The 14,644-nt window shown below is 42.2% G+C and overlaps 1 protein-coding gene across 1 annotated transcript in view; it reads left to right on the top strand.

The window, feature by feature from the left end:
* Positions 1-13,554, top strand: part of LOC124794734 (mediator of RNA polymerase II transcription subunit 23) — a 212,273-nt gene extending 198,719 nt beyond the window's left edge. Inside the window, exon 23 of the mRNA XM_047258334.1 lies at positions 12,685-13,554. The gene's annotated coding sequence lies outside the window, so the exon portion shown is untranslated. The remainder of the gene's footprint in view (positions 1-12,684) is intronic.
* The last annotated feature ends 1,090 nt before the right edge of the window (positions 13,555-14,644 follow it).

The following is a 14,644-nucleotide window of genomic DNA, read 5'->3' on the forward strand; positions in this document are numbered from 1 at the left end:
CCCAATCCATATTCACCTACTATGTTTCCTTCTCTCCCTTTTCCTACGCTCGAATTCCAGTCACCCATGACTATTAAATTTTCGTTTCCCTTCACAATCTGAATAATTTCTTTTATTTCATCATACATTTCTTCAATTTCTTCATCATCTGCAGAGCTAGTTGGCATATAAACTTGTACTACTGTAGTAGGCGTGGGCTTCGTATCTATCTTGGCCACAATAATGCGTTCACTATGCTGTTTGTAGTAGCTTACCCGCATTCCTATTTTCCTATTCATTATTAAACCTACTCCTGCATTACCCCTATTTGATTTTGTGTTTATAACCCTGTAGTCACCTGACCAGAAGTCTTGTTACTCCTGCCACCGAACTTCACTAATTCCCACTATATCTAACTTCAACCTATCCATTTCCCTTTTTAAATTTTCTAACCTACCTGCCCGATTAAGGGATCTGACATTCCACGCTCCGATCCGTAGAACGCCAGTTTTCTTTCTCCTGATAACGACATCCTCTTGAGTAGTCCCCGCCCGGAGATCTGAATGGGGGACTATTTTACCTCCGGAATATTTTACCCAAGAGGACGCCATTATCATGTAATCATACAGTAAAGCTGCATGCCCTCGGGAAAAATTACGGCTGTAGTTTCCCCTTGCTTTCAGCCTTTTGCAGTACCAGCACAGCAAGGCTGTTTTGGTTATTGTTACAAGGCCAGATCAGTCAATCATCCAGACTGTTGCCCTTGCAACTACTGAAAAGGCTGCTGCCCCTCTTCAGGAACCACACGTTTGTCTGGCCTCTCAACAGATACCCCTCCGTTGTGGTTGCACCTACGGTATGGCTATCTGTATCGCTGAGGCACGCAAGCCTCCCCCACCAATGGCAAGGTCCATGGTTGATTGGGGGGGGGGGGGGGGGTGATACAGTGATCAAATAATGACACCAAAACAACTTTATATGTTTGCAGAGGATAACATAGAAGGAATGAACTTCAAGTACGCTACTAAAGAAGATCACAAAAATGAAGAAATGAAACTTATGGAGAGATTTGAGAAATGCTGAAAAATTGTAGGGACACAAAAACTTCACACTTTTATTTCTTTTAACAAGGACAAAATAATAACGAAAGTGTATTCAAACTCTGATGATAGTGAAATTGAACTGGTATCAGTTTCTGACAGCGGTACAATACCGTTCAAAGACATAAAAGGATATGTTGCTTGTGATTATAATGGACACTGGTGGTTAACCCGTGTACTTGAAAAAAATCAGGAGAAGGATGAAATCACAGTTTTTTACATCCACATGGACAGTCACCATCTTTTACATCTCTGAGTCATCCAGACATTCTTTCCATAAGCAGTAGGGAAGTAGTAGCAATTGTGAACCCTCAAAATGCTACAGGGCGAACATATAAGTTATCCAGTGCAGAAATGTTGATGTGCAACAGACTGATTAGTTCGAAGTATGAAGAAGTGCACTAATAGGATGCCTATTTGTAAATAATGGTAATTACTAACTGAATTTAGGTCTGATCTCAGGTATTCATCTTTCTGTATTTATTTATTTATTTAAGTTTTCATTTTGTATTTATTAATTACAGAAGCATAAAACATGTTCTTTTGTCAGTTATAAGTTATTTTTAATTTCCACATTTAAAAACAACATACAGCTGGTGAGAAGTAGGCCTAATATCTAAAATAAATTATTTTTTACGAATTTTTAAAGCACCACCCTTAACGTAAAACTGCTTTTGATAGTAATCCCATGCTCATCCCAAGTTGAAACTTTCAGAATATGTAAATGTAAAGTGTATCTTTAACATATATTTTCTTGAGAATTTTAAAAATACAGTTTTTCAAAATTCGGTAAATCCAACAATGTTGTTTTTTCTTAACAATTTGTGTATATATATTAAACTAATGATGTTTGGTATCATATAAAAGCTCTTTAAAAGAGCGTTCCAACGAAGTAAATTTTATTGTTCTAGCTTAATTAGAACACGAGTTGTAAATAAAACAACATTGTTCCACGAGTCAAAAATTTGTCATCTTTTCAATTTTTGAAGGTCCATTACTCGGTAACTTTTCGTCAAAAAAATGTGAAAAAATTAATTTGTGTCATGATTTATGAGTAATATATGCATACTTAATTTCAAAAAAATTTGAGGGGGTCGGGTTGTAGCACTTGTTGATTTGACATGGAATTGCCCAAAAAGGAAAAACGCCCTTCTGATTTTGTGTTGGAAAATATGATAATAGGTGTTATTTGAGGCAACACCCACAGTGGAGATGTCTTTCATTACAAATTTGTAAACATTTGATGCATAATTACAGCATTTTAATAAGTTTATATTATAGTTGATTCTTTTAGCTTTCCAAAACACATCAAATTGAATAAAATTGATTCATAAATAAAAATGTTGTAGTGGTTACAAACTTATAAGCCACCTATCCTCAAGATGTGAGTTTGTAAAAATGATTCACATTCCAGACTGGCCTCTTACTGCAGTTTCGATCAAAAAATTCTGGAAAACTTACTTTAACCCTCCTGCATTATGTGCCTGGGTGCATGTGCCAGACTTAACAGCTGGAACAATTGTAAGAGTGACAATCCTGGGATAGGAATGTCCAGAAATGTCATATTGTTTGACAAGGATGTTACTGATATTAGGTTGGTGGTTGATATGGAGAGAATATATCAGGGAAAGATCTCAATTCAGGGCTTTACATGAGAGAATCATAGCACTGGCAGTAAAGTGTTGAGGCTTTAGATGGCTGACCTGCACCATGTGACGTGTGTGTGTGTGTGTGTGTGTGTGGGGGGGGGGGGGGGGGGTTTCTTCTAAATATTTTTGAAGTGGTTGCATCCTTTATGCTTTGCAGTTACAGCCAGGTGCAAGACATTTAACATATTTTGAAATACCCTGCTTATCTATTCCAGTGCACTCTTGCCAGTGATTTAGCACAGGAACTGGCTAAAAATTGTAAAAAGTTGACGATTTCTGAACACAAAACAGATAGAAAGAAGGTGGACTGATGTATGAAATTTGCCAGACATTCATTTGTAAATAAAACAGTATTCATGGATTAGGACTCAGGCCTGTACCGGTTAGCCGACGGCTGCCTACAAGGCAGTACAAGGACCGATATGCCATTGGGGGACATGTGATCAGCATGTCACCAATCCCTTCAAATATTATTGCCAGTTGATGGATCATGATGGTGTTGATGCTTCTATATTCAAGCAGCTCCTCATTTCGCCTCAAGGGGCTGAGCAGAACCCATTCTAGACCTACCTACATTCACTTGTATAAAAATGTTCTCATGGTTGCGCGCGCGCACACACACACACACACACACACACACACACACACACACACACCACAACAGTAGCTCTTTATGGGACTAATTGCCTGAAACTCATTGTAATCACAATCACAGTATCAGCAAGTACCAGCAAGGTAATATTTTAGTTCCATAATAATGGACTTATGAACAGACGTAATTAGCCAGTGGTGGTATAACGAAGTCACAAAGGAAGGTTTAAATAAGTTATAACTATTGGAAAATAAATTGTAGTGTTGGCAGAAGAGCCAACACTGTGTTTCTAGAGGACGCCGAAATGCACGCGTTTAATTACACGCTGACGGTTGTGTTATAAGGCTTCTGCCCGCTGTGGCGAGGACCCCATGTTGACGTATGCGACGAGGTGGGGAGCCTAACAACAGGTAAGGCTGTGCCACCCGCACCCGGCCATTCGGTCCGAGGGGAGCTAGGAAACGCCTGAAAACCTAGTCCGGGGTGCACGTCAACATGCGGTGTATGCGCCCGTAGAGAGACAGGAGGGGCCGAAGGGTCGACCTCCATCGGGGCGGGGCAGCCCACGGGCGAAGACGACATCTGGTCCGGAGCCGGCAAGAGTTCCAAGTCGGAGGACAGCTGGTCACGGGAAGTGATCGGCGGCGCGTGACCCAGGGAGGCGCCTGGCAGCTGCAGCGAAGCGTCCACTGCGGGCGGCGGCGACGAGAGAACAGGCGGCGGCGCGGCGCCATGGGGCAATATGGAAGGCAGCGTCGGCAATACCTGGGGATGAGGCGAGCCAGTAGATGGGTCCCCAGGGCGCTGACCGGACGGCACCGTCGCTGAAAGCAGACGGGGAGCGGCAGAACCCGTGCGACGACAGAGGCGCAGCTGATTGAGATGCCGACGCACCTCACCAAAGGCCCCCAAAACCAGATACATAGCGCGGCCGAGGCAGCGAAGAATGCGCCCAGCGAGCCAACGCCGTGAACCTCGATAGTTGCGATAGTATACAACGTCGCCTGGAGCAAAAGCAGGCGGTGGCCGCTGCACAGGAACGTGATGCGGCGGATGCAGCAAAGACATCAAGGTTCGATGAGGACGACCGTGGAGCAACTCAGCCGGCGAGCAACCATCTCGGGGCTGAGAGCGATACAAAGACAAAAAGAACAACAACGCGTCCTCCCGAGAATGCGACTCTTTGAACGTCAACATCTGTGACTTGAATGTCCGGACCAATCGTTCAGCGGCACCGTTTGACTGAGGCGAAAATGGTGCGGTTGTCAGATGTTGAATACCATTGGCCTTGCAGAATGACTGAAATTCTGCGGACATGAATTGTGGGCCATTGTCGGAAACAATAGTCTGTGGAAGACCTTCAATGCAAAAGATAGCGGATAACGCTTGGATGGTGGCTGAAGACGTCGTGGAAGACATCCTGACAACAAAAGGAAAATTACTGAAGGAATCGACAACAACCAACCATCAAGCATTCCAGAATGGACCAGCAAAATCGATGTGTAAGCATTGCCAAGGGGAAGTGGCTTTCGGCCATGCAAAGAATTTCCGCGGCGGTGCGGATTGTCGTTCGGCACACGCCATGCAAGAAGAGGACATATTCGAATCGCAGCATCGATTCCGAACCAAGTACAGTGCAGACGAGCAAGTTGTTTTGTTCGCACTATACCCCAATGTCCTTGGTGGAGAAGCCGTAAGACAGAGGACTGTAATGAACGAGGGACCACGACCCGGGACTGATCATTATCAGAACGCAACAGCAAAACACAAAGTCGTACAAAAAGTCTCTCCTTGTGAACAAAAAATCGGCAAACCAACGGATCCTCGATTCGTGATTTCGGCAAGGGCCATTGCGTAGCAACAAAACGCAAAACGGTAGCAAGGACAGGGTCAGCAGCTGTGGCTGTAGCTACACGACGAAAATCAATCGGAAACGAGTCGACCACGTCATCAGTTTCCGCATCAATGAACATGCAAGCAAGTTCGGAAGAATCGAATGCTCTATCCTCAGCAACAGGCAACCGGGACAATGCATCGGCGTTTCCGTGCTTAGCAGTTGACCGATACAAGATATCGTAGCGGTACTGCGAGAGGAAAATAGACCAGCGAATGAATTTCTGCGCTGTACGTGGAGGTACAGGCTTATTCGGATGAAAAAGTGACGTCAAAGGTTTGTGGCCTGTGATGATGGTAAAGTGACGACCATACAAGAAATAATGAAACTTTGTAACACCAAATATGAGAGCCAAGGCTTCTTTCTCGATCTGTGAATAATTTCTTTGCACAGACGAGAGCAATTTGGATGCAAAGGCAATAGGGCGATCATGCGAGCCATCTTCGTGCGCAAGGACAGCACCGATCCCGAAATCTGATGCATCCACCATCAACAAAAGGGGCTTCTTGGGATCGAATGGCGTAAGACAAGTATTTGAAAGCAACGCCGATTTCAACTGGCGAAAGGCGCGTTCGCATTCCGTCGTCCAGACGAACGGAACACCTTTACAGCGTAAGCGATGAAGCGGAGCTGAAATGGAAGAGGCATGTGGGATATATTTGTGGTAATAATTAATTTTTCCCAGCACGCTCTGTAGCTGCTTCAAATTCTGCGGCGAAGGCAAGTCTTGTATGGCACGGAGGTGCTCTGGACTGGGATGTGTGCCTTGGGCATTGATTACATGGCCCAGATAGGGTAAGTCCCGAGCCAAAAACACACATTTGTCCTTCTGCAAGCGAAGACCATTTTGTCGCAAGACCTGAAATAATGTTCTGAGATTGGCTAAATGTTCTTCTTCCGTCTGTCCGGAGATCACGATATCGTCCAGATAGTTTGCTGCAGTAGGGACCGAAGCACAAACAGTTTGCAGATATTGCTGAAACAATGCAGGGGCAGATGCACACCCGAATGGTAGTCTTTTGAATCGATACAAACCAAGATGCTTGTTAACCACCAAGACGCGCTGGGATTCTTCGTCCACCGGTATTTGCAAGTACGCATCTGCCAGGTCCAACTTCGAAAAATATTTACCTGGGCACAGTTTGTCAAAAAGATCTTCCGTGCGGGGTAAAGGATAAGTTGCAATCACTAATTGTGGATTCACTGTAGCTTTGAACTCCACAGAAAGTCTCAATTTACCGGAAGGCTTTGGCAAAATTACTAAGGGTGATGCCCAGAGAGAAGCCTGCACATGTTCAATCACACCTTGTGATTCCAAATCGTGTAATGTTCTTGCGACCTCATCACGCAATGCGTGGGGAACATTGCGTGCTCTGAAAAATTTCGGTTGCGCATTTACTTTCAGGTCCAAATGTGCTTCATAGTTCTTAGCGCAACCAAGGCCCGGTGCAAAAATGTCTGGAAATTCTTCACATAGACGAGAAACACTGGCTGAAGGCACAGTCTGGTTCACTGATAGGACCTGATTTACTATAGACAAGTTAAACAACTGAAATAAATCTAAGCCAGACAAGTTCACTGTAGAAGAAGAACGAAGGACATAAAATGACATGAGTTGTGTTTGTCCCTTGTATGTTGCAAGAAGGCTGCACTGTCCTAACACAGGGATATCCTGACCGGAATAACTATTTAACTTAACATTTGCGGCACGCAACGGAGGTGTGCCCAGTTGTTTGTACGTGTCTTTATTGATCAATGAAATCGCAGCTCCGGTATCGAGCTGGAATGGTATCACGCTGCCATGAATGTCCAAATCTACAAAAAGTTTATTGTCCTGCTGACGACAAGAGGGACTGTCTCGTGAAACGTGAACTGACACTGGTACAGAAGCACTTGCGACTTCTGATTTCCGTCGATGTCGACGCACACTATTTGCGGGACGAACACAGTCACCGTTAGAGAGAGTGGCACTGGGCGGAGTGGAATGAACTACATGAATGTTCATGGGCGAAGGTTCACGAGCCTGAGTATTCTTGGTTCGATTCCGGCGCGAAGCAAAGGGTCTGGAATGGTTGTGAGTGTCCGTTCTGAGCTTTTTCTGGCAAACACTCTGAACATGTCCTTTTTTATTACAGAAAAAGCAAATAGCTTGGCGTGACGGGCAATTCTCACGCGGATGTCTAGTAGCACACCGCGGGCATGATTTTAGCACTGCATTTGCCTGCTTACGCGGCACACGTGGCTGCGCGGACGGGCGCGAGGGCTGTTTACTGTTCCGTGCAGCTCGCCCGGCAGGCCGGTTAACGTGACACACGGCTGGCGAAGTTTCAAATGATTCCTGAGCAAAGTCAAGTGTGTCTTACCTATCCAATATGTCTATCACTTGTTGAAGGGAGGGATTGACTAGTTTCAAAATCTGTTCCCTTATACGAACCAAAACGGCCTTGCTGTGCTGGTACTGCGAACGGCTGAAAGCAAGGGGAAACTACAGCCGTAATTTTTCCTGAGGGCATGCAGCTTTACTGTATGATTACATGATGATGGCGTCCTCTTGGGTAAAATATTCCGGAGGTAAAATAGTCCCCATTCGGATCTCCGGGCGGGGACTACTCAAGAGGATGTCGTTATCAGGAGAAAGAAAACTGGCGTTCTACGGATCGGAGCGTGGATTGTCAGATCCCTTAATCGGGCAGGTAGGTTAGAAAATTTAAAAAGGGAAATGGATAGGTTGAAGTTAGATATATTGGGAATTAGTGAAGTTCGGTGGCAGGAGGAACAAGACTTCTGGTCAGGTGACTACAGGGTTATAGACACAAAATCAAATAGGGGTAATGCAGGAGTAGGTTTAATAATGAATAGGAAAATAGGAATGCGGGTAAGCTACTACAAACAGCATAGTGAACGCATTATTGTGGCCAAGATAGATACGAAGCCCACACCTACTACAGTAGTACAAGTTTATATGCCAACTAGCTCTGCAGATGACGAAGAAATTGAAGAAATGTATGATGAAATAAAAGAGATTATTCAGATTGTGAAGGGAGACGAACATTTAATAGTCATGGGTGACTGGAATTCGAGTGTAGGAAAAGGGAGAGAAGGAAACATAGTAGGTGAATATGGATTGGGGCTAAGAAATGAAAGAGGAAGCCGCCTGGTAGAATTTTGCACAGAGCACAACATAATCATAACTAACACTTGGTTTAAGAATCATGAAAGAAGGTTGTATACATGGAAGAACCCTGGAGATACTAAAAGGTATCAGATAGATTATATAATGGTAAGACAGAGATTTAGGAACCAGGTTTTAAATTGTAAGACATTTACAGGGGCAGATGTGGACTCTGACCACAATCTATTGGTTATGACCTGTAGATTAAAACTGAAGAAACTGCAAAAAGGTGTGAGTTTAAGGAGATGTGACCTGGATAAACGGAAAGAACCAGAGGTTGTACAGAGATTCAGGGAGAGCATAAGGGAGCAATTGACAGGAATGGGGGAAATAAATACAGTAGAAGAAGAATGGGTAGCTTTGAGGGAAGAAGTAGTGAAGGCAGCAGAGGATCAAGTAGGTAAAAAGACGAGGGCTAGTAGAAATCCTTGGGTAACAGAAGAAATATTGAATTTAATTGATGAAAGGAGAAAATATAAAAATGCAGTAAGTGAAACAGGCAGAAAGGAATACAAACGTCTCAAAAATGAGATTGACAGGAAGTGCAAAATGGCTAAGCACGGATGGCTAGAGGACAAATGTAAGGATGTAGAGGCCTATCTCACTAGGGGTAAGATAGATACCGCCTACAGGAAAATTAAAGAGACCTTTGGAGATAAGAGAACGACTTGCATGAATATCAAGAGCTCAGATGGAAACCCAGTTCTAAGCAAAGAAGGGAAAGCAGAAAGTTGTAAGGAGTATATAGAGGGTCTATACAAGGGCGATGTACTTGAGGACAATATTATGGAAATGGAAGAGGATGTAGATGAAGATGAAATGGGAGATATGATACTGCGTGAAGAGTTTGACAGAGCACTGAAAGACCGGAGTCGAAACAAGGCCCCCGGAGTAGGCAATATTCCATTGGAACTACTGACGGCCGTGGGAAAGCCAGTCCTGACAAAACTCTACCATCTGGTGAGCAAGATGTATGAAGCAGGCGAAGTACCCTCAGACTTCAAGAAGAATATAATAATTCCAATCCCAAAGAAAGCAGGTGTTGACAGATGTGAAAATTACCGAACTATCAGTTTAATAAGTCACAGCTGCAAAATACTAACACGAATTCTTTACAGACGAATGGAAAAACTAGTAGAAGCCAACCTCGGGGAAGATCAGTTTGGATTCTGTAGAAACACTGGAACACGTGAGGCAGTACTGACCTTACGACTTATCTTAGAAGAAAGATTAAGGAAAGGCAAACCTACGTTTCTAGCATTTGTAGACTTAGAGAAAGCTTTTGACAATGTTGACTGGAATACTCTCTTTCAAATTCTAAAGGTGGCAGGGGTAAAATACAGGGAGCGAAAGGCTATTTACAATTTGTACAGAAACCAGATGGCAGTTATAAGAGTCGAGGGACATGAAAGGGAGGCAGTGGTTGGGAAGGGAGTTAAACAGGGTTGTAGCCTCTCCCTGATGTTGTTCAATCTGTATATTGAGCAAGCAGTAAAGGAAACAAAAGAAAAATTCGGAGTAGGTATTAAAATTCATGGAGAAGAAATAAAAACTTGGAGGTTCGCCGATGACATTGTAATTCTGTCAGAGACAGCAAAGGACTTGGAAGAGCAGTTGAATGGAATGGACAGTGTCTTGAAAGGAGGATATAAGATGAACATAAACAAAAGCAAAACAAGGATAATGGAATGTAGTCTAATTAAGTCGGGTGATGCTGAGGGAATTAGATTAGGAAATGAGGCACTTAAAGTAGTAAAGGAGTTTTGCTATTTGGGGAGCAAAATAACAGATGATGGTCGAAGTAGAGAGGATATAAAATGTAGGCTGGCAATGGCAAGGAAAGCGTTTCTGAAGAAGAGAAATTTGTTAACATCCAGTATTGATTTAAGTGTCAGGAAGTCATTTCTGAAAGTATTTGTATGGAGTGTAGCCATGTATGGAATTGAAACATGGACAATAAATAGTTTGGACAAGAAGAGAATAGAAGCTTTCGAAATGTGGTGCTACAGAAGAATGCTGAAGATTAGGTGGGTAGATCACATAACTAATGAGGAAGTATTGAATAGGATTGGGGAGAAGAGAAGTTTGTGGCACAACTTGACCAGAAGAAGGGATCGGTTGGTAGGACATGTTCTGAGGCATCAAGGGATCACCAATTTAGTATTGGAGGGCAGCGTGGTGGGTAAAAATCGTAGAGGGAGACCAAGAGATGAATACACTAAGCAGATTCAGAAGGATGTAGGTTGCAGTAGGTACTGGGAGATGAAAAAGCTTGCGCAGGATAGAGTAGCATGGAGAGCTGCATCAAACCAGTCTCAGGACTGAAGACCACAACAACAACAACATACGAAGATCAGAAACGTTCTGTGCAATTGCATCACTCACCATAGTATCTTAATAAGGGAGTCCACATTCACACTCAACAGCACAATCCCTTGTAAGGCCTTGCAAAGTTGCAACCCACTCCCGATTAGTTTGACCGGCCGTACGTTTTGTACGAAAGAATGTATACCTTTTTGCAACTACATTGACCGATTCCTTGAAATATGCATCTAATGCAGACAAAATTTCGTCGTAGGACAGAGTTGCTACGTCGCGTCGGGGAAACAATTTCACTGTCACATGGTACGTCTGGACGCTGACACATGATAATAATTGAGGATGCCGCTCATTACCTTGAATTCTGTAGGCGGCGAGATGGAATCCAAATTGGCGTGACCACTCCGTCCAGCTTTCCAGTGCCGCATCAAACGGACGAAAAGGTGGTGCAACTGCGTGTTGTGGCTGCGGTAGCGGTGGAGCGGAGGCCGCCGCATCGGTTTGCATTGCACGTTGACCCTGGACGAGCTGTCCAAGGGCATCCAATAAGGCCTGCGTCTGCTGATTCTGCAAGCGATAAAATTCGGACAGTACATCTGGAGATTGTGGCGAAGCCATGACAAGTAAATTAGAGCAATACAACCGTTAAATCTTCGTCGCCATTTTGTAATGTTGGCAGAAGAGCCAACACTGTGTTTCTAGAGGAGGCCGAAATGCACGCGTTTAATTACACACTGACTGGCGTGAGGTCTGGAACAGGACAATATCTTGAGAATTGCAAATAAAGTACGTAGATGATGTAATACTTAACTTTAATCCACAATTGTAGAACATCTCTCTTGATGATACATGCTTCACATAATAATTATCAATTGAATATGGCGCCTTGCTAGGTCGTAGCAAATGTAGCTGAAGGCTATGCAAACAATCGTCTCGACAAATGAGAGCGTATTTGTCAGTGAACCATTGCTATGAACGTCGGCAGTACAACTGGGGGGAGTGCCAGTATGTCTCTCTAGACCTGCCGTGTGGTGGCGCTCGGTCTGCAATCACTGACAGTGGCGACACGCGGGTCCGGCGTATGCTAATGGACCGCGGCCGATTTAGAGGCTACCACCTAGCAAGTGTGGTGTCTGGTGGTGACACCACATAAATGTCATCAATTCAGACATATGAATTATAGTAGCAGAAAAATGAATGTTTTAGAACAATTCTTGAAAGTATAAAATATCAGGCTTTTCCCCCACTGTCTCCAAATAATAATGCTGATAGTAAATTAGCTATATGTTTAGTAGAAGTGTATTTAAGGACCATAGATTCTGCAAAAACTTATATAAGCATGTGATAATGAACTTAGAGTCTGTGTAAAGAGCATGCTTGAACAAATTAAAATCTTTAGTATGTTATATTTTATTAAAGTAAATGGTTCTGGATAGTAAATATTAACTGTAGCTAATATTTGATTTGGAGAAGATAAAACCTGCTAATTTATTGAATGTAGGCAAAACCTGCTAATTTATTGAACGTGATGAATTTAATGCTTTCAGCAATTGAACAGTTTTTGTATCTATGATTTTTTAAAAAATGAATTTAAGTTATATCCTAATGTCCCATAAATGAGCAAGCTTGCTTCACCTCAGAAGGCATGAAAAGTTAAATATCTGAAAACCAAGGAATGTCTATTAGGATGAACTATAAAATCTTCATTTTCGGTACCTTGTTCCTTCTAGCACTTCTGCAACCACTTTCTCAGGGTAAGGTTTACAGTTTTCCAGTTTGTTGCTCCTCCTCCCCACCACACACACACACACACACACACACACACACACACACACACACACCTCCTCTCTCCCTCCCTTCCCATCCAGAATGTAAACTGTAATATCAGCTCCACTACTTCCTCATTTTACTAAAAATTTCTTGTGAATTTAGTGTGTGTGTGTTTGTGTTTTATATTGTTTTCTTGTTTACTTTTTCAGTCTGCATCCTGCTGCTCCACCACCCACCCACTCTGTAGGGGCAGCAGGATCATCAGTTTCTGTCGGTACTGATGTGTGTATGTGAAATACACAACAGAAACCTGAAGCTCTATTGCATGTCAAAAGTAGTGCAAATGCTTTCAGGCCACAAGTACAAACCTCAGAAAATGTTTCATATATGATACAAAATGAGAAATGATGTGTACAAATAAATAAATGAAGTCCAGTAACAATTTGCCAAAGCATGACAACCCAAACTCTTCTGGTTAAATGAACCCCAGGAAATGACTCTCAAGGAAGGTGCTATGTAAAATAGTTTCTTCTTCTATAAATGTTGTCATGTTTACAATAAATGAAACTTATTATGTCTGTAAGTCATGCATAAAAACATGTTATAAAGACTGAAAGTTGTTTAAAACAACTTTGCAATATGAGTGTCAAGGTTACCGTTGATGGTACCAACTGAAATGTGGCAGTGTTGGTGAAAATATGCATCTTCATTACATTCCTTTCATAAATTATTTTATGGTCATCATCATTTTATCCATATTTTTATGCCAGTCAAAAGCTTATCATTGTGGATCAAGAGAGCTGAAATGAATCATTGTAAAGAGTGATGGTGCTACAGTATACCTTAAAAAAATAATAAATGTACAGATTGATACAACACAGTAATGTAAAATCTCAATCAGAGTATGAAGAGCAGTATGAGAAAAAAATAGCCACCCACAGTTTAAGGAAGTGTTGAGAAATTGACAGACTCCCAAGTGACTCTCTTTTCTCATATTGTACTTTGAGTGGATGTACATACTTACTTCTGTATGTAATTTATACCTGGCAAGTATTGTGAATAAAATTTTTTTAAATATTTGTGTTTGTATTTATTTATTGTTTCATTCAGAAATAACATATGACCTGTGAAGCAGGTATTGGCAAATTTTTTGGAATTGAACAATATCATCACAAGAATTCACAAATTCTTCAGTTATTGCTCTAAAACAGTCTATAGTTGCCACACAGTACCATGTAAAATACTATTTGCACACTTCTGCTTTGCAGCTTGACTCCTTAGTTCTCAACCAGCAAAAACTGAAGTACTCCAGGCCAGTACTGTTTGTTCACCAAGCTCTGTCAACCTTTGCAATTAAGCAACACTGTAGTGCAATATAGCTGTTGGTGACTATTATGTTTCATTTCATTGTGTTTTTTATGCCGTGTATAAATCACGTAGTTTTGAAAATTTTTGTATCGGCTTTTGGTGTTCATAATGTGCAGTATGGTGTTCCACTGCTTCTCTATCGTGATAGTGACTGGATAGATAAAGCCTACTCATGAGCTACGGCGTTCATTTATCCAATTTCGCTCACTAGGTTCTATCTTCTCACTCTCCAATATCTGCATAGTGGACTTTGTTTTTCAAAGTGTTGCTGTCCAACATCCAAATACTCAAAATAAATACAATGCTTCTCATCAACAGTGTGTTGTATATTGTGCTCCCATTTACAATGACCATGCACGGCAAAGTTTATTTGTTATTCTGAACATCACCAATAGATTTATGCAGACTATGTCCGAAATGGTCTATCTTGGTTAACAAGTACCAATTGAATATAAAGATAGCAGCTTTTCTCTTGTTCGCATGCTGTCTTTGGTATTTCATGACTGCTCTTCTTTCATGGCTCGTATCACATGTGCAAGGCAGCACCTGACAACACAGAATAAACCACTGAACCAGCAGGTACACCGAACGTAGTAAGGTTTCTGTCATCATCCCACCTTACAGATATGTTGCATCCATCCATTCTAGAATACGTGCATGTAAATTAAACACATGTCCAAACAGCAGGCTATACCAATTCATTATTTAAATGAACTTTTTGTGGTATCAATCATCATTTGATGGTTTGGTAAATGCTTACGCAACACATCACTTCACCAAAGTCACTGCAGATTCCTCCCC

Source organism: Schistocerca piceifrons, chromosome 4, assembly GCF_021461385.2.
Source record: "Schistocerca piceifrons isolate TAMUIC-IGC-003096 chromosome 4, iqSchPice1.1, whole genome shotgun sequence".
NCBI lineage: Eukaryota > Metazoa > Arthropoda > Insecta > Orthoptera > Acrididae > Schistocerca > Schistocerca piceifrons.